General features: G+C 45.1%; 1 long non-coding RNA gene across 1 annotated transcript in view; it reads right to left on the bottom strand.

The window, feature by feature from the left end:
* LOC127579507 (uncharacterized) overlaps window positions 1-20469 on the bottom strand; it is a 37778-nt gene extending 17309 nt beyond the window's left edge. Inside the window, exons 1-3 of the long non-coding RNA XR_007957677.1 lie at window positions 20323-20469; window positions 19298-19639; window positions 18212-18404 (exon numbers count right to left, since the gene is read on the bottom strand). This is a non-coding gene — a long non-coding RNA (uncharacterized LOC127579507). The remainder of the gene's footprint in view (window positions 1-18211; window positions 18405-19297; window positions 19640-20322) is intronic.
* Between the last annotated feature and the right edge of the window lie 4278 nt (window positions 20470-24747).

The raw sequence follows: 24747 nt of genomic DNA, 5'->3' as shown, positions 1-24747 counted from the left end.
ACCTTACATGATCATGACGAACGAATTGCAGTGAATGAAGCGACTCTTTCAATTTTGGATGGGAAAATGGATGACTTAGTAAAGCTTTGTAAAAAGCAATCAAATTCAATGAGAAATTAATGCAGAAGCTTATCTATTTAGATAACAGAAGTAGAAGAAACGATTTATGTATTCTGGGTCTTAAATTGGGTGAAGGTAACCAGCCTACGGAATTCTTTACAAACCTTTCGGCTCAACTATTTCCTACTACTTTAAAATCTCTGCCTAAGGTTGATCGAGCACACAGATCACCGCTGTACAAACCTCCTATGGAAGACAGACCCAGGTCAGTGATTATCTGTCTGCATGACTTTCAAATTAAAGAGCTTCTAATTCACGACTCCTGAAGAGGAATGATTAATTACCAAGATTACAAGATCAGAATTGTTGAAGATTTCTCACCCGAGGTTATGAATGAACATTTTAAATTTAAAAAGGTCATGTCAGAACTTTATAACAAGGGCTTCAAGCCTTCTCTTCATTCCCCTGCAAGGCTTAGAATTATTCTGAAAAATGGCTCACAGAAGTAGTTTCATTTGTCTGAAGAGGCTCATGATTTTCGGGAAGCTGAGGATTAATTGACTCTGTACTTTTCTGCATGAACATTTATCGTTTTTACTCTTGGTAGCCCCTGACTAATACCTTGAATGTCTCAGTCTTTTGATTTTTGATCTTTTTTGATATGTTACTTTACATATATTCTTTTGAGGTTTTTTATTAACAAGACTTAATAAGGATACTTGTTATTTTATAAGTTCGAAATTGTGCTTTTTTCAGTTTACTCTTTTGACTGGGTTTGAATTACCTAACCTTGAAACATAGGGAGCAGGACTGCTTGGGTTAATACGCTGTCTGTAGGATTAGCTGCCAGCTGTTTATTGGTCAGCTTTCTGTCTTTGGGTGGAGGGAGGGGGGATAGGTTCTCTCTTCGGAATCTGCTTTAGGCTCTCAGCCAGGTCTGTTGCTTGGTTACCTTATCTGGAAGTTCACTGTTTGGTTTGAATCTACATTCCAGTGGAGTTAGTTTTATTATCCTTACTTTTTAATTGCATTTAAACAATATTAAAATGGATCAAATTATTAATTTACATAGTTTTAGCATGAAAGGATTAAATCACCCTGTGAAATGAAATAAGACTTTTCCCTACATTAAAAAATTCAAGGTCCCTATTATCTTTTTACAAGAAACTCATATACATACTTGTGATATTTCACGCTTTTTCAGTTCAGGGAAAGGGCTGCAGTTTCATTCCTCTTTCCGAGCTAAATCTATGGGGGGGGGGGGGGGTGGTCTCAATTGTTGTAGATAATACAGTTTCATTTGTACAACACAAGGTAATAACTGATACTCATGGACGTTTTGTTTGGTATCAGGTCAATTAGATACTAGATTAATGGTATTTGCCAATATTTATGCCCCAAATATGGATGACCCAGGATTATTTGAATGATTTCTTGCACTCTTGCCAGATTTGAATCTTTATTCTCTGATTTTAGAAGGAGACTTGAATTTTTGGTTAGATTCAAGATTAAATAGGTCATGTACTAAACCAGAAGCTCTTAATACATCAGCTTTATTTCGTCAATCGCTTTTAATGAAATTTGTCATTACTGATGTTTGGCATTTTTTACATCCAGAAGATAGGGAATATTCGTTTTTTTCTCATGTTCACCATACATATTCCAGGATTGACTTTTTTTATTGATAGTCAAATGATTCCATCAGTTTGATCCAGTGAATATAAAGAGATTCCACTTTCAAATCGTGCTCTTGTGTTTTTATGTTTAAACCTCCCCGGACTCCCTCAAATACATCTATTTTGCCATTTTAACTTAGCTTTGTTATCTGATGAAGACTTCTTAAAATTTTTGGAGAAACAAATTATTCTTTTGTTTAAAGAGAATACGCCAGGAGAGACTTCCTGTCTTATTATATGGGATGTGTTTAAAGCCTTTATTGGAGGACAAATTATCTCTTGTACGGTAAACATTCAGAAAAAACCTAACAGACAGTGAACTGATTTAGCTAATCAATTGAAAATACTGGACCAAAAATATGCCTTGGAGCCTGTAGTAGGAAAGCACATGGGACATTAAAACACTGACCCCTCTGTTCGGACGAGAGCATTGCTTATCAGATTGGAAGTGACACCAATGTCAATCAAGGTTTGGCTCCACCCCACCCATCAAGTGTAAACATAGGGATTGGCCTTGGAGAGCACATTTGTTCCTGGGCCTGCCTGACCATTGGCCTTGGTAAACACCTTTGTCCTTGACCCGTAAACTATTGGCCTTTCTAAATTATCTGGTCTCACTCCACCCAGACATCCAACACTATAAAGAATGCTGCACATTTCTGGCTCACTCTCTCGACTGCACAGGAATACTGAAACAATGCTGCAGAGACCATTGGTAAGAGTGTGCACCACTACAGTGTTTGGGAGTGTCTTAGTCAGATTCCAGGGAGTGTTAGAGCCAATGTTTGTCTAGGTCAAGGTCAGGCATTGAAGTGTTTATCCCTTGATAGGTTGTAACTTGTTTATTGCGTGTGTGTGTGTCTCACCCTCATTGTGATTTCCCTTACTTTTGTGATCTCCTGTGTGTGTGTGTGTGTGTGTGTGTGTGTGTGTGTGTGTGTGTGTGTGTGTGTGTGTACATTCGTTCCCATTCATGCTGTTCCTGTGTTTGTCTTTGTGATTAAACTATTTTTAAGATCCAAAGCCTGTGTCCAGAGTCCTCAATCTTTAAGATCCCCAAAGAACCTTTTTCACACAACAGATCCAGATCCTACGTTATACAAAAGGTGAGTCAAAATTAAAACTAAATATGATCTCCTTTTAACATATCTAATTGAGAGTCAACTTTTAAAAGATAAAAGTCTATTTTATATTCATGGAGATAAAAACAGGTAAATTACTGGCTAACTAATTAAAAACTATTGCTAGATGGCAAATTAAAGAAATTTACAAAGCTAATGGTGAGAGGACAACTGATCATTTAGAAATAAATGATGCTTTTAGAGAATTCTATTCCAAACTTTATAGTTCTGATTCTCCTAAAGATGATACTGTAATGTACAACTTTTTCGACCAATTAAACATTCCTACACTCTCTGCTGATAACCAAAAACAATTGGCTCAATCTATTGCTTATGAGGAAATCACCAAGGTGAAACATTCATTGCACTCTGGTAAGAATCTGGGTCCTGATGGATTTCACAGAGAATTTTATAAGGCCTTTGCCTCTTTGCTTATACCTGATTTATGTTCTGTTTTTTGGGACTCTTTTAAATTAGGTAGGTTACCACAATCCTTCAATGAAGCTTCCATTTCACTTATTCTTAAGAAAAAGAAGAACCCAACGGAATCTTCTTCGTACAGACCAATTTCTTTACTTAATGTTGATGTTAAAATTTTATCTAAAGTTTTAGCTCATAGATTGGAAAATATTTTACCATTAATTATATCTGATGATCAGACTGGATTTATTACAAATCACTATTCCCATTTTAATATTCATCATTTACTGAATATTATCTACTCTGCCTCTATGGAAATGTCAGAATGTGTGATATCTGTACATGCCGTGAAGGCCTTTGATCTGTTTGAATGTAGTTATTTATTTAAAAGTTCAGAGAAATTTAACTTTGGGGCCGATTTCATTCAATGAATAGATTACTCTATGTATTCCCCCTCTGCTCATGTTCTTACCAACTTTCAAAATTCTAAACCTTTTAAACTTCAATGTTGAACAAGACAGGGATGCCTTTTGTGCCCTTTGCTGTTCAATCTGGCTTTAGAACCCTTCACTATTGCTGTCTGAGAAACTAGAGATATCACTGGTATCTTTAGAAGAGGTATTACCCACAAAGTTTTGCACTATGCTGGTGATTTACTGCTTTTTATCTCTAATGTTGAGACCACCTATGCTTTCTCTATTTACCTGTTTTAGCCAGTTTTCAGGATATAAACTGAATTTATACAAGAGTGAACTTCTCCCTTTGAATAACCTGCTACCATTTCATACTAACCTTCCTCTTAAAATTGGAAGAAATCATTTTACATATTTGGCTGTAACAATTACTAAAAATTATAAACATTTATTTAAAGAAAACTTTCTCACCTTATTGAACTATGTGAAAAGGGTTTTATCAAATTGGTCACCTCTCTCTATATCATTGATTGGCCGAATTAATTCTATTTAAATAAATATTTTACCTAAATTGATATACTTATTTCAGGCCTGACATCTTTTTAATCCTAAATCCTTTTTGATTCTCTCAATTCAAATATAACTTCTAGAACATAGAACATAGAAAAACTACAGCACAATGCAGGCCCTTTGGCCCACAATGCTGTGCCGAACATGTCCCTACACTAGAAATTATGAGGCTTACCCATTTTTCTCAGCTCCATATACCTATTTAACAGTCTCTTAAAAGACCCTATCATATCAGCCTCCACCACCGTTGTTTGCAGCCCATTCCACGCACTCACCACTCTCTGAGTAAAAAACTTACACCTGACATCCCCTTTATACCTACTCCCCAGCACCTTAAACCTATGTCCTCTTGTGGCCACCATTTCAGCCCTGGGGAAAAGCCTCTGACTATCTACTCTATCAATACCTCTCATCATCTTATACACCTCTATCAGGTCCCCCTCATTCTCCATCACTCCAAGGAGAAAAGTCCGAGTTCCCTCAACCTGCTTTCATAAGGCATGCTCCGCATTCCAGGCAGCATCCTAGTAAATCTCCTCTGCACCCTTTCCATGGTTTCCACATCCTTCCTCTAGCGAGGCGAACAGAACTGAGCACAGTGCTCCAAGTGGGGTCTACACAGGGACCTATATGGCTGCAACAATACCTTTTGGCTCCTAAATTCAATTCCATGATTGATGAAGGACAATACACCATATGCCTTCTTAACCACAAAGTCAACCTGCGCAGCCGCTTTGAGCGTCCTATGGACTCGGATCCCAAGATCCCTCTGTTCTCCACACTGCCAAGAGTCCTACCATTAATACTATATTCTGCCATCATATTTGACCTACCAAAATGAACCAATTCACACTTATCTGGGTTGAACTGCATCTGCCACTTCTCAGCCCAACTTTGTATCTTATCTATGTCCCTCTGTAACCTCTGACAGCCCTCCAAACTACCCACAACACACCCAACCTTTGTGTCATCCGCAAACTTACTCACTCACCCCTCCACTTCCTCATGCAGGTTGTCTATAAAAATCACAAAGAGCAAGGGCCCCAGTCCCTGAGGTACATCACTGGTTACACAAGATCCCTGAGGTACATCACTGGTTACACATGGAAAAACAAACATCCTAGATTAAACTTTCTGAAAGTGAACTTTACTTAAACAAAATGGAGGTTTTGCCTTACCCAACTTTAGGATTTATCACTGGGCAGTCAATATACGAAATCTTACATTTTGGTTACACGACATTCATCATGAGGCTTGTCCAGTATGGGGTTCTTTGGAAGCTTAATCCTTGAAAAATATTTCTATTATTTCTTTGCTTGGCTCTTCACTTCCTTTATCAGTGAATAAACTAACTGATGTTCTGCTAGTTAAACATGCTTTGAGGACTTGGCTGCAATTTAGAAAATATGATGGTTTATGGAGAATTTCTTTATCCAGTCCCATTTTCACTAATTGTTTTTTTTAAAGCTTCAAAGACTGATGTAGTTTTTAAAGAGTGAGATAGATCGGGTCTTACTTGTTTTCAGGATGTGTTTGTTGGAGGAAATCTCCCTTTGTTTGAACAATTGCCAACTAAATATTTACAAACCAGAGACCTCCGATCTCAATTACATACATTCCCTATGAGTCCTGATAAGAACTTAGAAGATGTAATTTTTAATTTGAAGCCTTGTTATGATGACTCAACATCTAATATTTATGGTAGGTTATTAGGAACAAGTAAGGTTCCCTTGGACAAAATCAAAAGCGCTTGGGAACAAGATGTGCACATTTCAATTTGAGGAAACTTGGATTGAAATTTTTAACTTGGTCAATACTTCATCATTAAGTGCACGTCACTCCCTCCTTCAGTTTAAAGTGCTCCATAGAGCTCACTTGTCCAAAGACAAGCATTGCGTTTTTATTCAGAGATCTCATTATTGTGATAAATCCAATAATGGAGAGGCTTCTTTAATCCACATGTTTTGGACATGTTCAAGCTTTAAAAAATACTGGATAGAGGTATTTCAAACTTTCTCTGTGCTCTTTAAAATAAATTTTATGCCTAATCCCTTGACTGCATTATTTGGGATTGTTGGAGAAAAAGATACAATTTTGGAGACTTCTGATTTCTATGTATTGGCCTTTATTTCTCTTGTAGCCAGGAGGGCTGTGTTGCGTAAATGGAAGGAAGTGACTCTGCCTACTCATGTTCAATGGTTACGGGATGTTATGTCAGACCTAAATTTCGAGAAGATCTGTTGTTCAATTTCTGAATCTAAGTTAGACTTTCAAACCTTGTGGGGACCTTTTTTGAACTATTTTCAAAACCTTTGATCTGGTGTAAAGTACAGATATTGGCTGATATTAATATGTGTTAAAGGATTTTCTTTGTCCTTCTTTATTTACCAAACAACTTTGGTCTTGGTTGTGGGTTTAGGTTTTTTTATATAATAAAATTATTCCAATTTAATTGTTACTAATTAACTATCATTTTGTTTATCAATATGGGGTGTTGTGATTTCAAGTCTGATTTAACACAATGTATTTTGTCGCATTTTATCTATTTTCTGATTTCTGTACTCTGTATTTTCTATGTGGAATCACAGCTGTAAACACACTGAGCACCTCACTGCAACAACACAGCTCTTCACTCTGAGTAAGGACAAAGTCCTGTACACCCACAGTACATCATTGAACAGACACAGGTCTGTACATTCACAGTACTTCACAGTAAGATACAGCTCCATACACCAGCAGCATTTCTCTGTAAGAACACAGTGCTGAACAGCTACTGTACCCCACAGTAAGGGCACTGCTATTTAGGCTCACTGTGTCCACACAGTTCTGGACACAAACAGTCCGTCATTTTCAGGACATTTCCTGAGACACCCACATAACTGCACTGAAGTGATGCAGATCTCTGCACCCAGAGTGCCGCATTTTAACATACCCCTACAGTAACTCACTGGACACAGACCTAAACAACAAATTAGTTCACCATATGGACACAGCACCATACACACTGAGCACCTCACCATGAGAGCACATTCCCATATATACCTGCAGTAACATAATGCAAAGATGAAGCTCTGGGCACACATCGTACCTCAGAGCAAGGACATAGCTGAATACACCACAGTACCTCACTGTAAGGATACAACTCCACACAGCTGCAGTACCTCATTTACAGACACAGCCTGACACAGCAGCAGAAACACACTTTAAACATATGTTGGGGTCCAGTGCAGCTCTTCAAATCTCACCACAAATCCCCCAGTGCACTGACCACTGGTCAGTTGGTAGCCATCAGTTTATTCCTGCCATTGGTGAATTGCACTTGGTCACAGTTCCCTGAGGCTCTTGTACATACATAACTCACTCCTGCCCTGGTGTCACAGTTATGTCACGGTGGCATGAGTTCCACACTTTGTATCAGAAACACATTGTGTAAAGTTATATTTTAATTGTAACAATCAGCCAGGAATGCCAATCAGCTTCCTGCGGTTCTGTCATCAGTGAATTGTTGCTGATGCATTCCATTCACTGCAGTGCAGACCACAAGGCAGGATGGTTCATGTTGCCTTTTGTTCCCAGAGGGATGTAAAACACTGAAGAAGGATGGGAGTCACTGTTAACCAGGTTGATCTATTTTAATCATGGAAGCAGACAGACAGAACTGTTTATGGAGCCACCCGCTGTGCACTGCAGCCAGAATTGAGAAGCAGATGTTACGGACTCAGTGAAAGTCCCTTTAAGATAGAGAGTGTGTGTGTATGTGTGTGTGGGGCGTGCTTACGTCAATAGAAGATAAAAGACGTAATGACGTTGTTGAAGAGGTCAGAAGAAAAAAAAGAGAGAGAGAGAGAAGGGAGAGAGACACCAGCCTGCTTGTTTTCTCTATCGATGGATGAGAAACAATAACTGTGTTTGCCACTGAAATCCATGTATGGAAGTTGGAAGTAATCCGGTGGAGTTCACTTTGTTGCTGACCTGTAGAAGGAAACAGGTATTTGTGTGTGAACGACCACGGTTCGGATGCTTTTCGGGGTGAGGAAGTCACTACCGAGTAAACACTGAAGTGTCGTTTGGGTTCCATCGTGGAACATTTGGATTTCGTATGTACTCTCTCTATGTTTTTCTACATCTACATCTTATCTTCAGACAACGGTGGTTGTTGAAGAAGCCCTTGCTCATGTTTCACCTTATGGCTTGCGGAACTGAACTTTAAGAACCATTCAGGAACTGGGAGTTTTGGACTTTGTCACACACACACTCAAGAAGAGTTTAGTTTTGGGGTTAACGTTCGAGGTTTAACATTTTTGAATGCTAACATACTAACATTTTTACTTTTATTTTACGTATTATCATAAGTAGTGATTAATAAAATAGTTTTTAACACTAAATCATGCTCAGTGTGTTTCTTTTGTTGCTGGTTTGTGACAAAATTGGGGGCTTGTCCGGGATAGTTCCCAAGGTTAACGAGTGTCGTCTGGGATTGTACCCCAGATTGACGAGATTTGTTCGGGATTCAATCCAAAGATTGTTGAGGGAGGTCTGATAAATTCTTTTTAATTGGCTTGTGTGTGTGGAAACCAGTAGCAATGGATATTAAGGCATTTTTGGAGTCACCAACCCAAAAGGGATTGGAGGTGGCGAAAAAGGATGATTTGATAAAGATTGCTACAAGGCTAAACCTTACAGAAGTAAAGCAGTCTATGAGAAAGGCAGATATTCAGAGACTGATAGCTGGCCATTAAGTGGAAAAGAAGGTGTTTGAGAAGGAAGTGTTAAAACAGTTTCCTGGCAGTGAAATAGCAATTTCTGAGGCACAGGTGCAGCTGGCGAAGATAGAGGCTGAACGAGAGCAAAATAAATTAGAAGCTGAACGAGAACAAAAGAGATTAGAGGCCGAACGAGAGCAAACCCAGTTAAAGATAGAGGCCGAACGAGAGAAATTAGAGGCCGAACAAAAGATAACTCAGATGAAGTTAGAGGCTGAACGGGAACAGGAACTAAGTCGGTTAAAGTTTGAGGCAGAGGAGAAGGAAAAACAGAGGCAGCATGAGTTACAAATGAAGCGTAGGAGTTCGGAATCTGATTCTGATGATGGTTTTTCAGCCAGCAGGGAGGTTCGATTAGTCCCTCCGTTTGAAGAAGATCAGGTTGATCAGTATTTCCAACATTTTGAAAAGGTTGCTGTGAGTTCAAACTGGCCAAGGAAAGGATGGGCTCTTATGGTACAGAGTGTGATTAAAGGTAAAGCTCAAAAAGCTTATTCTGCTTTGTCTGCTGAGGATGCAGCTGATTATACCAAGGTAAAACAAGCTATTTTGAAGGCTTATGAATTGGTCCCTGAGGCTTATAGACAAAAATTCAGAGACTTGAGGAAATCTGCAGATCAGACTTATATGGAATTTGCCAATGGAAAGAGAATATGTTTTGAACGATGGTGCCTGGCTAAAAATGTAGATGGGGATTATGATAAATTGACAGAATTGATACTGGTGGAAGACTTTAAAAGATGCGTTCCAGCTGAATTAACAACATATTTAAATGAAAAGGCAGTGGAAACTTTACAAGAAACTGCTAGGTTGGCAGATGATTATGCTTTAACCCATAAATCCAAATGGGGACAACCTAAAACCTTTCAAAAGAGTTACAAAGACAATCCAGGTAAACCAGAGATTAAATTGGGAGGTAATCAAAAAGGAAAAGATGAAAAGAAGCCAGGGCTGGAGAAACCTGTTGAGCGTACTTGTTATTACTGTAGGAAACCTGGCCACGTGATATCTAATTGTGCCCTTTTGAAGAAAAAGAAGGAAGCTGGGCCCAATGCTTGCTTTCAGGCAATTAAAAATCAAAAAGGTTTAGGAGATGCTGTTAAAGATCAGTCCTTGCAAAAGGGAAAAGCGGAAAAGTTGGAGGAGGTGAGAAAAGAATTCCGTTCGTATGTATCAGAGGGTTTTGTTTCACTGAATGATGAGTCACCCCAGGTGCCAGTGAAAATTCTTAGAGATACTGGGGCTAGTCAATCTCTCTTGCTGGACAGTGTTTTAAATTTTGGTGAAGAAAGTGACACTGGTGAAGTAAATCTAGTACGAGGCGTTACAGGTGAGACCATGTCTGTCCCTTTTCACAGGGTGATTTTAAAGTCAAAGTTCGTAGAAGGACCAGTCGAGATAGGGATAAGACCTAGGTTGCCAGTGGAAGGAGTTTCTTTGTTATTGGGAAATGACCTTGCAGATGGAGAAAGTGATCCTGTGGTACGGTTAACAACCAAACCAAGGATTGATGAGTCTGAGAATGATTCAGATGTTTACCCATCATGTGCGGTGACTCGAGCTAGAGCTAGAGAATTAGCCAAGACAGACAGTCCGGTGCAGTCTGATGTGGTTCCTTGTGACAGTCCTAAACAGGAAGAAAATTATGATGCCTTATCTGAGACTTTTCTGTCTTCACTGGAGGATCAACATCCTTATAGTGAGCCTGAATTTAAAGATTTGTCTTTGTCGAGGAAGGATTTCATGGTGGAACAGACAAAGGATCCTGAATTGACAGAATTGAAAGAAAAAGCACTCACATGTGAGGAGATTGAACAAGTGCCGACTGGATACTATGTCAAAAATGGAGTGTTAATGAGGAAATGGAGACCTCCTCATGTTCCTGTTACTGAGGAATGGGAAGTTATTCATCAGGTTGTTGTTCCAAAAGTTTATAGGGATGAGATTTTAAACCTGGCCCACAGTATGCCTTTGGGTGGTCATTTTGGGGTGAATAAAACTGTAGGGAAGATCTTGAAACAATTCTATTGGCCTGGTTTGAGAAAAGATGTGGTGATGTTTTGTCGAACCTGCCACACATGTCAGATGGTAGGTAAACCAAATCAAAAACCCCCTGTGGCTCCTTTGAAACCAATTCCTGCTTTTGGTGAACCCTTTTCGAAGGTGATTGTGGACTGTGTTGGTCCATTACCAAAGTCTAAGACTGGAAATCAGTATTTGTTAACCATCATGTGTGCCACTTCTAGATTTCCAGAGGCAATACCCCTTAGAAATATTAAGGCCAAGACGGTGTCAAAGGCTCTTGTAAAATTTTTTACCTTGTTTGGTTTGCCAAAAGAAATCCAATCTGATCAAGGTAGTAATTTTATGTCAAAAACTTTTCAACAAATAGTCCATGAGCTGGGAGCAAAGCAGATTGTATCATCTGCATATCACCCAGAATCTCAAGGAGCTCTGGAGAGATTTCATTCTACTCTCAAAAATATGCTGAAGACTTATTGCTTTGAAAACACCAAGGATTGGGACGAAGGTATCCATTTACTTTTGTTTGCCGTTAGAGAATCGATCCAGGAGTCAATTGGATTTAGTCCGTTTGAGCTTGTGTTTGGACATAGGGTGAGAGGACCTTTGGAGTTGTTAAGAGAGCAATGGGTTAATGAGAAAGTTCACTTGAGTCTGTTGGGGACTATGTCCAAAAATTTAAAACTCGGTTGGAGAGATTCTGCCAGCTAGCGAGAGAGAATCTGAAAACAAGCCAGATAAGAATGAAGACATATTTTGATAGACGTGCTCAGCCTAGGACATTCGCAGTGGGGAAAAAGGTGTTGGTATTTTTCCCTAGCCAAAATAATCCCTTGCAAGCTCGTTTTTCTGGACCCTATGTTATTGAATCTCGAGTGACTGATCTAACATATATAATCAAAACACCAGATAGATGCAAGAAAACACAACTCTGTCATGTAAACATGCTAAAACCTTATTATGAGAGGGATTCAATTGTGGCCTTGGTGGATGGTGTAAAGGTTGTTTCTAGAATGCCTGATGTTGATGTTGAGGAAGGCCAATTTAGACCAAGTATTGTTCCATCAAAACTAAAAAAACCAAATATCCTGGAGAACCTTGAAACGAAGTTGGACCATTTACAAGTTTCACAAAAACAAAAGATGAGAGAATTAATTTTAAAATTTAAAAATCTGTTCCCAGATGTTCCAAACAGAACATCGATAATTACCCATGATGTTGATGTTGGGGATGCAAAACCAATCAAACAACACCCATATCGAATGAATGCAGAAAAAAGTAAACTTGTTGATCAGGAAATAAAGTACATGTTGGAAAATGATATTATTAGACATTCTACTTCAAATTGGAGTTCGCCCTGTGTTATTGTACCTAAACCTGATGGAACTGTTAGATTTTGCACAGATTACAGGAAAGTGAATGCTGTAACAAAGTCAGATGCTTACCCTATTCCTAGGGTGGATGATTGCATAGACAGAGTGGGAAAGGCAAAATTTCTTACAAAGATTGACCTATTAAAAGGGTACTGGTGTGTTCCATTAACAGATAGAGGAAGGGAAATTTCAGCCTTTGTAACCCCTTCTGGATTGTATGAATACAATGTTTTGCCATTTGGAATGAAAAATGCTCCGGCAACATTTCAAAGAATGATTAATTCAGTGATTCATGGGTTAAAACATACAGATGCCTACATTGACGACTTAGTGACTGGGAATGATACATGGGAGGATCACATCTCTGCGTTAGAAAGGTTGTTTGAAAGACTTTCCAAGGCTAACCTTACAGTTAACTTGGCTAAAAGTGAATTTGGCCATGCCACTGTGACGTATCTTGGTTATGTTGTAGGTCAAGGCAAGCAAGCTCCTGTTCAGGCAAAAGTTCAAACAATATCTGAGTTCCCTATTCCCACAGGTACGAGGACTGTTAGAAGATTTTTGGGAATGGTTGGATATTACCGAAAATTTTGTAAAAATTTTGCTGATATTGCTCTTCCCCTAACTAATCTTCTGAAGAAGGGAGTAAAGTTTGTCTGGACAGATTCTTGTCAAGAAGCATTTGATAAGCTGAAAGCCATTTTATGCTACCATCCTGTGCTCAAAACACCTGACTTTGAAAAGCCATTTTCATTAGCAGTAGATGCCAGTGATGAAGCTGCAGGAGCTGTGTTGTTGCAGAAGGGTGACGTTGATGATATTGACCATCCTGTAGCTTACTTTTCAAAGAAATTTAATGAGCATCAAAAGAATTATTCCACCATAGAGAAAGAATTACTGTCGCTTGTTTTAGCCTTGCAACATTTCAGTGTATATGTTTGCACCACTCAGAAACCATTGACTGTGTATACAGATCATAACCCATTGGTGTTTCTGAGCCGAGTCAAAAACAAGAACAGAAGGCTGTTAAACTGGAGTTTAATTTTGCAAGAGTTTGATCTCATGATAACTCACATTAAAGGCAAAGATAATGTGATTGCTGATTGTCTTTCCCGATGTTAAATGGGAAACATGTATCTGTACAAATCTGATAGTCTGTAGTTGTGTAGCATGATAATTATTAACATTACTAACTATGCGCGGTTAAAATTTTCTTGGGAAAATTTTTTTTTTAGGTGGGAGGTGTTACGGACTCAGTGAAAGTCCCTTTAAGATAGAGAGTGTGTGTGTATGTGTGTGTGGGGCGTGCTTACATCAATAGAAGATAAAAGACGTAATGACGTTGTTGAAGAGGTCAGAAGAAGAAAGAGAGAGAGAGAGAAGGGAGAGAGACACCAGCCTGCTTGTTTTCTCTATCGATGGATGAGAAACAATAACTGTGTTTGCCACTGAAATCCATGTATGGAAGTTGGAAGTAATCCGGTGGAGTTCACTTTGTTGCTGACCTGTAGAAGGAAACAGGTATTTGTGTGTGAACGACCACGGTTCAGATGCTTTTCGGGGTGAGGAAGTCACTACCAAGTAAACACTGAAGTGTCGTTTGGGTTCCATCGTGGAACATTTGGATTTCGTATGTACTCTCTCTATGTTTTTCTACATCTACATCTTATCTTCAGACAACGGTGGTTGTTGAAGAAGCCCTTGCTCATGTTTCACCTTATGGCTTGCGGAACTGAACTTTAAGTACCATTCAGGAACTGGGAGTTTTGGACTTTGTCACACACACACTCACGAAGAGTTTAATTTTGGGGTTAACGTTCGAGGTTTAACATTCTTGAATTCTAACATACTAACATTTTTACTTTTATTTTACGTATTATCATAAGTAGTGATTAATAAAATAGTTTTTAACACTAAATCATGCTCAGTGTGTTTCTTTTGTTGCTGGTTTGTGACACAGACCTGAGATAAGAGATCGGGCCACATTTACAAAGCATTGTGGTCTGGCTGAATAAATATATAGCTGAAGTAACTCACTGTGAGGACAAAGTTCAATACATGCAGATCACCACACTGCAAGGTCACAGGTTTTAGGAATCACAATAAATCATGGAGTGAACACCCACAGTACCTCGCTGTAAGGACACATCCCCAGGCATCCACAGTACCTCACTGTAAGGACACATCCCCAGACCCCCACTGTACCCCACTGTAAGGACACATCCCCAGACACCAACTGTACCCCACTGTAAGGACACATCCCCAGACACCTACTGTACCCCACTGTAAGGACATATCCCCAGACACACACAGTACCCCACTGTAAGGACACGTCCCCAGACACCCTCAGTACCTCACTGTAAGGACATATCCCCAGACACCCACAGTACCTCACTGTAAGGACACATCCCCAGACACCCACAGTACCTCACTAGTCCCCACAATACCTCCTTATAAGGAAACAGCTCTAGATACCCTCAGGTCCTCAGTGAACTAAGTAATTCACTGTAAAAACAAATCTATATTCCTTCAGAATACCTCACTCTAATAACACACACACACACACACAAAACTTCACTACAAATGCAAAGATCTGTTAACACATATCATCACACTCATAGGACACAGCTGTATACAGATTAATCACCTCACTGCAAGGACACAGCCCTATGGACGCTGATCCTCACTGTCAGGTCACCCCTCTATACACAATAATCATGTCAGTGTAATGACAACCCTCTGTACACACTGCTCCTCACTGTAAGGACAGAGCTCTATACTCCAGCAGTAACTTACTGGAAGGACAAAGCTCTGTACACCTTCCGTAACTCACTGTGAGGACACATCTCTGTACACCAGCAGCAATTCACAGCAAGGCCACAGCCCAGTACACCAGCAGTAACTCACTGTAAGGACACAGCCCTGTACACCAGTAGTAACTCGCTGTAAGGGCACAGCCCTGTACACCAGCAGTAACTCACTGTAAGGATGAGTCTCTGTACACCAGCAGTAACTCAGTGAAGTGACAGAGCCCTTTGTGACAGTGTGGGGAGTGCACACTTTCTTCTTCCTATGGATGGGAAATAAAGGACTGGGAGGCAGAGGTTCAAGTTGAGAGTGGAGTGATTTATTGGGAATATAACAGGCTAGATTTTCTTTCAGACGGTGAATGATATATGGAATGAGCTGTGAGAGGAAGTGGCTGAAGCAGGTACATTTGCAACATTTTGAAGCTAATTTTCAATGTTAGCATTTGTAATTAACATGAGCTCAATGTTGGACCCGTGGATAGGAAAAGGTCAGAGGGATATGGGCCAAGTGTGGGAAAATACAATGAGCTAAGACGGGCATGCTGGTCAGCATGGAACAGTTGGGCCAAATGTTCAGATGATTCGATGACACAATGAATCCATCGGTAACGGACTGTCAGCACACTGCTCTGTACACCAGTAGTCATGCACCACAAGGGGCCAGACACACACAGACACAGTCACAGCAGCACTAACTCACAGGGAACACACCAGTACTAATTCATGTACAGAAGCAGCAGCATAGACCAGTACTAACTGACTGTACGTGAGAAACTCTATATACAAGCAGAAACTCATAATAAAGACACAGCTCCATACAGCAGCACCAAGCCAACATGCATTCAAAGACACATACACCAAGAGTACATCACCAACAGGACACATCACAATTCACTCCATTTCCCCAGAGTAAGGACACAGCCCAATAAACACACTCGACATCACAGCAAAGAAACATTCTTTTTGGAAAACAACTACATCCCTGCAAGGACGCATTCCATACTCATGCACAACATCACTGGAAGGACACCTTTCAAGACACCCGGAATATATCCATGAAGATACATTCTCTGCACCCATACGGCAGCTCTGTAACCATACATTCTGGGCATACACAAAATATAATGCAAGAAGATATTCCACAATCCACATGGCATCAGTCTGCAGTTAAAATTTATGCAGACACACAATACTGTTCCAAGGATATATTCCTCAGACACACACAATCTAACAGTGAGGACACAGACCATTACATGCACAATAATTAGCATTAAATGGATTCTTTCTATACACACACAATGAAACAATTTGTCTCATCCATACACCCACACTGCATCAGTGTAAGGACACATTCTATACACCCACACTGCATCAGTGTAAGGACACATTCTATAAAACCCACACTGCATCAGTGTAAGGACACACTCTACACACCCACACTGCATCAGTGTAAGGACACACTCTACACACCCACATTGCATCAGTGTAAGGACACATTCTGTACACCCACACTGCATCAGTGTAAGGACACATTCTGTACACCCACACTGCATCAGTGTAAGGACACACTCTATACACCCACACTACATCATTGTAAGGACACATTCTATAAAACCCACACTAAATCGCTGTACGGATACATTGTATACATGTTCTGGGGTAGTGGGGGAGGGAGATCGGGAGGTGTTTGGTGCAGGGAGGTGTGCGCGAGGTGGAGGAAGGGGAGAGAGCAGGGATCAAGGAGGAGCGGGAGTGTGGAGTGTAATGAGGGAGTGGGAGAGTGGAGGAGGATGATTAAGGGGGATGGATGAGGGATGTTCGAGGTAGGTGTGTGTGAATTTGGAGGGTTGTGATGGTGGGCAATGGATGGGGAGTGAGGGAGGATGGAGGGGAAGGAGGGAGGAAGAAAGAGAGGGGGAGGGGTGGTGGATCTGGAGAGGGTGTGAGGGGGAGGGATGAAGAGAGGAGAGAGGGAGCGTGAGAGTGAGGGGAATGTGGAGGAAGGGTAGAGGGAATAGAGGCAGTGGGAGGGGGAGGGATTAGAGGGAGCGGTAGTGGAGAGTGGGTCGAGGGAGTGGAAGGAGAATGAGTAGAGGGAGTAAGAGGAGGAGGGAGTGGGAGGGTGTGGAGGGGAATGAGTAGGGGAGAGGGAGGGAGGGAGTGTGGAGGCAGTGGGAGAAGAGGGGGAGGGGGATGGAGGGGGAGAGAAAGGGGTGATGTAGGAGGGGGAATAGGATGGGGAGGGACTGGGTATGGAGTGGGGATGGGGATGGAGAGGGAGTGAAGATGGGGAGGGGGAGCAGGGATGGGGGATGGGGAGGGTGGATGTGGGGATGGGGAGGGGAGTGGGGATGGGGAGGGAGATAGTGGGGAGGGGGAGGGTGATGGGAGAGAGGGGGAAAGGGATTGGGAGAGGGGGAAAGGGATTGGGAGATTGGAGGCTGAAGGGGAAGGGCAGGGGGAAGGTAAGTGTGAGTGGGAGGCGGGAGTGGCTGCTGGGGTTGGGAGATGGATGGGAGGGGAATGGGAGGGGAGGGGGAGGGGAAAGGGGAGTGGGGTGGGGGGAGTAGGAGGAGCAGGTGGTAGAGGAGGGTAGTGGGAGTGGGTGGGGGAGTGGAGTGCAAGGGGGTGGGCAGTTGGAGGAGTGGCAGGAGGGGGAGGGGGCAGTGGTGGATGGGAGGGGGAGGTGGGTGAGGAGGTGGTGGGGGGAGGAGGAGGAGTGGGAGAGGAGGCGGAGTGGGGAGGGGAGGCGGAGTGGGGAGGGGAGGCAGAGGTGGGGGAGGGGAGGAGTGGGGGAGGGGAGGAGGAGGAGTGGGGAGGCGAGAGCGAATGGGACTGGTCTGGGGAGCCGATGGGGAAAGAGGAGAGTGGGGAGGGGGAATGGAGAGGTGGAGGGGAGGGGAGGGAGACTGGTGTTACGGACTCAGTGAAAGTCCCTTTAAGATAGAGAGTGTGTGTGTATGTGTGTGTGGGGCGTGCTTACCTCAATAGAAGATAAAGGACGTAATGATGTTATTGAAGAAGTTAGAAGAAGGAGAGAGAGAGAGAGAGAAGGGAGAGAGACACCAGCCTGCTAGTTTTCTCTATCGATGGATGAGAAACAATAACTGCGTCTGCCACTGAAATCCATGTATGGAAGTTGGAAGTAATCCGGTGGAGTTCACTTTGTTGCTGACCTGTAGAAGGAAACAGGTATTTGTGTGTGGACGACCATGATTCAGATGCTTTTCGGGGTGAGGAAGTCACTACCAAGTAAACACTGAAGTGTCGCTGGGGTTCCATCGTGGAACATTTGGATTTCGTAGTTACTCTCTCTACGTTTCTCTATGTCTACGTCTTATCTTCAGACAACGGTGGTTGTTGAAGAAGCCCTTGCTCATGTTTCACCTTATGACTTGCGGAACTGAACTTTAAGAACCATTCCGGAACTTGGAGTTTGGGACGTTGTCACACACACGATGAGTTTAGTTTTGGGGTTAACGTTCGAGGTTTAACATTTTTGAATTCTAACATACTAACATTTTTACTTTTATTTTACATATTATCATAAGTAGTGATTAATAAAATAGTTTTTAACACTGAATCATGCTCAGTGTGTTTCTTTTGTTGCTGGTTCGTGACACCGGGTGGAGAGAGAAAGAGTCGAGCGAGGGAGAAAGAAAGCGGCGTGAGGAGAGGGAGACAGAGAGAGATGGGGAGAGAGAGTGAAAGAGAGAAAGCGAGAGGAGAGAAGGGGGAGGGCGAGAGCGAGATTATGAGACGGGGACATTGAGGGGGGAATCCGTGGACCGCACTGGGACAGACGGTGTGACTGAGGAATAAAGGTAGAAGCCGCGACAGAAACAGGGGCTTCCTGGCAGGAAGAACGGCTGAGATTTTCCAGGCGAATCTCCCGACCCGTCCGAAACAAGATCCGAGGAAACGGAACCCGAATTAGTGTTAAACATCCGCAAACTGGTCCACCCAACACAGACCCAAACAGAGACCGGAATATGTTCTGCGGGAGTACAGGGGAGGGAGGGGCTGAGCCCTCGGGGAGTTCGGAGAGGAACGGCGACACAATGCAAACCTGTCTATCCAGCGAGGGCTCTCTGCAAACACTCCCCGGTTGATTGATTCGGGCGGGGGCGGGCTCGGTGAGAAACGGAGGTTCGGGCGGCAGGTGAGCGCTGCCCCGTACTCTTCACTCGATCTCTCTCGATTATTCCCTTGTGGTCACTTTAATATATTTTGATGCAGTACTTCAAACGGCAATCTCTCCCCCAGTCTGCTGTTGTTGCGCTCGTCGTTGTATTTACTGTTGTGTGTATCATTATACCGTTTACTCTGCAAACTTCCTGCGACCGATGCATTTCATGCATCCTGCAGACAAAGGAAACGGCAGCGAGGCTCTCAGGTTACACTTGGCTCTCTGACAAAGATGTGGGGGTGGGGGAGGGGGAGAGAGGTACAGAATGAACGGTCGATGTACAACCAGCAAATTTCGGCAGCAGAACCAGTTTAACAAAGAGGAAATGTGCAGAAACGATCCAAACAGCAACATCCCAACGAAGCGCGGGTCATCACCACAGAGAAACAACGTGTGTGATCGGGACACAGGGATCAGGTACATCACATCCACCCCCCAGGCTGAGCGAAGTTCAGCTCTGATCGGTGTTAACCAGAGGAGAAGCACTGACCTGGAACATCCAGCTCAGGGCCGTGAGAGTGAGACGGAGAACGGAGATTCGGGCAGTGGCGGGGAGAGAGACGAGAGGGGTGGACAGGTGAAAGCGACAGTAACTGTGAGACAAGGGTTGAGACGGAATAAGTGGGACCTTTGGGAATTAAAACACAGTGCAGTCGGACAAGGTCCAGCGGCAGAGAGGGGAGGGCGAGAATGGAACCGCGCAGAGAAGCCGAGAAAGAGAAATAAATGTTCGTTCGGATCAGGGAAAAGAAAGTCGGATGTTGTGGAGGGAGGAGGGAAGGGGGAGGGAGGGTACATTAGAGAGCGTGAGGCAGAGAATCAGGTCAAATAACAGAGTGTGGCAGCAAAGGAGCAAGTGCGAGGGAGAAGGAGAGAGAAACACAGAACAGCGACACAAGGCAAACCTGTGCATCCAGTGAGGGGCTCTCCCCAGACCCGCACTGACAGCTCACCCGTTGCTGAATCCGCTGGAGACCGGCACCGACCTGCATTTGCAGCGGCAGATGAAGCTTCACCCGCCCCTCAGCCACACACGAAAGGGCAGCACTGAAGCTCGCAGGTTGCCTCCCGCTGCTCTCTGTCTCCCCCGGCAACGGCACGTCACCAGGTGAGTTGGAGGTGGGGCGTCACTGGGTGGGCTGGAGGTGGGCGGGGCGTATGTCTGGGCTCAGAATAAACAGTCGGTGGCACAACAAGGGATCTGCATTGATGCCGACAGCAGGAACATTGTGAACAGAGGAGGGAAACCGCACACCCGGCAGCAGCTCGCACACAGGGATTGTTTCTGCAGGGAATCTCGGCGTGGAGTCGTCAAACGTCAATTCCGGAGACGGTTCAAATAAATTAGGGTCAGTCAGGCGGAAAGTGGTGAAGTTGATTATATTACATTCTTGTCCTATGTCCCAGGGTGCATGAAATGCATCGGTGGCAGGAAGTTTGCAGAGTAAACGGTATAATGATAAACACAACAGTAAATACAACGACGAGCGCAACAGTCGCAGACTGGGGCAGAGATTGCCGTTTGAAGTACTGCATCAAAATATATTAAAGTGACCACAAGGGAATAATGGAGAGAGATCGAGTGTAGAGTACGGGGCAGTGCCACCGGGAAGGGGTGTGAGAGAGGTGACTGGGTCAGAAGTCTGACAGCGGTGGGGAAGCAGCTGCGCTTGTGCGAACGTCCGGGCGTTCAATCTCCTGCATCTTCTCCCGGACGGTAGAAGAGAGAAAAGGGCATGGCCAGCGTGTCAGGCATCCTTGCTGAAAACATCCCGCAGGGTGAGAAGATACACAGGGACCGGACGGAGCGCACAGCAGCAGGAATCACTGTGGAGACACAGAGACTGCAGATGCTGGGATCTGGAGAACAGAGCAAGGTGCCGGAGGAACTCAGCGGGTCGGGCAGCACCTGTCGAGGGAAATGGACTCGATGTTTCGGGTCGAGACCCTTCACCTCGACTGAAAGATAGAGGGGAGAGAGCCAGCACAAAGAGGTGAGGGGAAGGGCTGGAGCAAGAGCTGGAAAGCGTCAGGTGGATCCAGGTGAGGGGGTGATGGGCAGGTGGGGGAGGGAGGAGCGGAAATAGCGGCAGAGGCGGGGAGGTGACAGGTGGAGACAACGAATGGCTGCAGATGGTGGGAAGGAAAGGAAGGTGGAGCTTGGAATCAAATAAGGGAGGCGGGGAGCACAGATGGGAACAGTGTTGGGGGGGGGGGGCTTGGAGAGGAGACCCAGTGGGCAGAGTGTGGGAGATGGAGTGGGTAGAGGAGGGGAAACAGGGTGATGGGGCTGGGGTGGGTGCAGGAGGAACTGGGTGATCAGGAGGAGACAGAAAAGGGACAGAGCGGGAGCAGGAATCTTTATATTTACTCAGTGGGATATAATTCAATAGAAACACTGAGCCGGCAGAGCCAGGCCGGCAGTGAGGATCACCTGGCCGAATGGAACAGCGGCATTGGTCACACTGACCTCACCCGCTGCTCGACCGACTCCACTTCTCCCGTGTCAACCCTTGTCTCACAGATACTGCCGCTCTCACCTGTTGTCCCTCGGGGTCTGTCCACCCCTCTCGTTGTCTCTCTCCCCGCCACTGCCCGAATCTCCGTTCTCCGTCTCACTCTCATGGCCCGGAGCTGGATGTTCCAGGTCAGTGCTTCTCCTCTGGTTAACACCGATCAGAGCTGAACTTCGCTCAGCCTGGGGGGTGGATGTGATGCACCGGATCCCTGTGTCCCGATCACACACGTTGTTTCTCTGTGGTGATGACCCGCGCTTCGTTGGGATGTTGCTGTTTGGATCGTTTCTGCACATTTCCTCTTTGTTAAACTGGTTCTGCTGCCGAAATTTGCTGGTTGTGCATCGACTGTTCATTCTGATCCTCACTCCCACAGCACCCCTCCCCCTCCCCTGCCCCCAGCCCCACCCCCACTCCCCTGGGGATAGGTCGTTGTCAGAGAGCCAAGTGTAACCTGAGAGCCTCGCTGCCGTTTCCTTTGTCTGCAGATCCGGTTGCGGTGCAGCGCTCACCTGCCGCCGAACCTCCGTTCCTCACCGAGGCCGCCCCGCACTCCCACCCCGGCGGCCTGAACCTACCAACCGGCGAGTGTTTGCAGGATAAACAGGTTTGCAATGTGTCGCCGTTCCTCTCCGAACTCCGCGAGGGCTCAGCCCCTCCCTCCCCTGTCCCACACCGGTCCTATTCATTCTCGCCTCCCCACCCGCCTGCTCCTCCTCCACTACCTCCTCCCACTCCCCCCTCCCCTTCCTCTCCTACTCCCTCTCTTCCACCTCCTCCTCTCCCTCCCGTCCTCCACCTCCCCACTGCCCACTCTGCCCCTCTTCCCCTCACGCCTTCACCCACCCCTGCTCTCATTTCCCCCTCCCCTCTCATCTTTTCCATCTGCTCCCCCTTTCCACTGTCCACCCCCCCACCCTCGACCCCCCACGCCCCTGCACCCCTCCCCTAACACCTACCTCCTCGTTGCCTTCACCCCTCCCCAACTTCCCCCTCCTCCCCTCCTGAAACCCCTTCATTCCCCACTTCCTGATACCACCTCGCCCTCTCCCCCACACCCCACTCCCCCCACATTCCCCATTCCCACCCCACCACCCTCTCCCCTCCCTCCACCATCTCACCTCCCTGCACCCCTCCCCTCCAGCCCCTCCCCACCCCTGCCTCTAACCTCCATCCCTTCTCCTACCTCCCCTTCCTCCAAACCCCCTCTTGACAGACTCCCCCACACATCACCCATCCCACACTCCCTTCCCCTCCCTCCCCAACACCATCCACCTCCTCCCCATTCCACTCCTCCTCCCTCCCTCCCCAACCCACTCCCCCTCACCCACAACATCAAACTCCACCCTCCCTCCACCCTCCCTCACACCCCAATCCACCCTAATTCCCCATCACACCTCCCATCCCGACTCCCTCCCTATCCTCATCCCCAACCCATCCTCACTCCCTCCCTATCTTCATCCCCAACCCATCCTCACTCCCTACCCCGCCCATCCCCATCATAATCCCCATCACTCCTTCCCCTCCCCCTCACCTCCTGCCCACTGCCAAGCCCACTCACTCACACCCTCCCACTCCCCCACACATCCCCTCCTTCCCAACACCCCTCCCCAACCCCTTAAATCATCCTCCCCAACACACACCTCCCCCAAATGCCCTCCCCGACACCAGCATCACATCAACCCTCCCCTCCTCACACCATACCCTCCACCCCCTCCCCTCCTCTCCACTTCAAACCTCTGCCCTCCTCCCAAACCCCGACCTCCTCCCACACCCCACTTCACACCTCCCACACCCAAATGCCTCCTCCCACTTCCGAACACCACACTCCACACCCCCTCCCAGATCCCACATTCTCTCCCCTTCAGCCATTGTTCCCCACACTCCCCTCTTTCCCACCCTCCCAACACCTGTTCTCCCCTCCCCCTCCCCTCCACCCATCTACTGCTCCACTCCCCGACACCTGCTCCCCTCCCCTTCCCCCAAACCCCTCCCACTCCATCCACCCTTCAACTCCCCTTCCCTTCCCTCCCCTCTTCTCCTACAACCTCCACACTCCCTGCCTCCCCTACTTGCCCTTCCCACATGCTCCTCCCACTCTCCCCTCCCACTCTCCCCTCCCACTCCCTCCAGTCCCTGTCACACTCCCTCCACATTCCCCTCACTCTCACCCTCGCTCTCTCCTCTCTTCCTCCCTCCCCTCCCTCCATCCTCTCTCACACTCTCTCCACACCTTGCAGCCTTCCTCCCCCTCCTTCCTCCCTCTGTCCCCTCCATCCTTCCTCACTCCCACTCCATTCCCTGTCCATTGCCACTCCCTCATATTTAACTCCCGCTCCCCCCACCATCTGCCTCCCAAACTCCCTACCCCACTACCCGCCAATGTTTATACAATGTACACTGATGCAGTGTGGGTGTATAGAATGTGTCCTTACACTGATACAGTGTGGGTGTACAGAATGTGTCCTTATACTGATGCAGTGTGGGTGTATAGAATGTGTCCTTACAGTGATGCAGTGTCGGTGTACAGAACGTGTCCTTACAGTGATGTAGTGTGGATGTACAGAATGTGTCCTTACAGTGATGTAGTGTGGGTGTACAGAATGTGTCCTTACATTAATGCAGTGTGGGTGTACAGAATGTGGTCTTACAGTGATGCAGTGTGGGTGTACAGAATATGTCCTTACACTGATATAGTGTGGGTGTATAGAATGTGTCCTTACAGTGATGCAGTGTGGGTGTATACAATTTGTCCTTAGACTGATTTAGTGTGGGTGTATAGAGTGTGTCCTTACAGTGATGTAGTGTGGGTGT

The sequence above is a fragment of the Pristis pectinata genome, chromosome 17 (assembly GCF_009764475.1).
Source record: "Pristis pectinata isolate sPriPec2 chromosome 17, sPriPec2.1.pri, whole genome shotgun sequence".
NCBI lineage: Eukaryota > Metazoa > Chordata > Chondrichthyes > Rhinopristiformes > Pristidae > Pristis > Pristis pectinata.
Note: the sequence above shows the minus strand (reverse complement) of the source record. Positions and strands in the feature narration are given on the sequence as shown.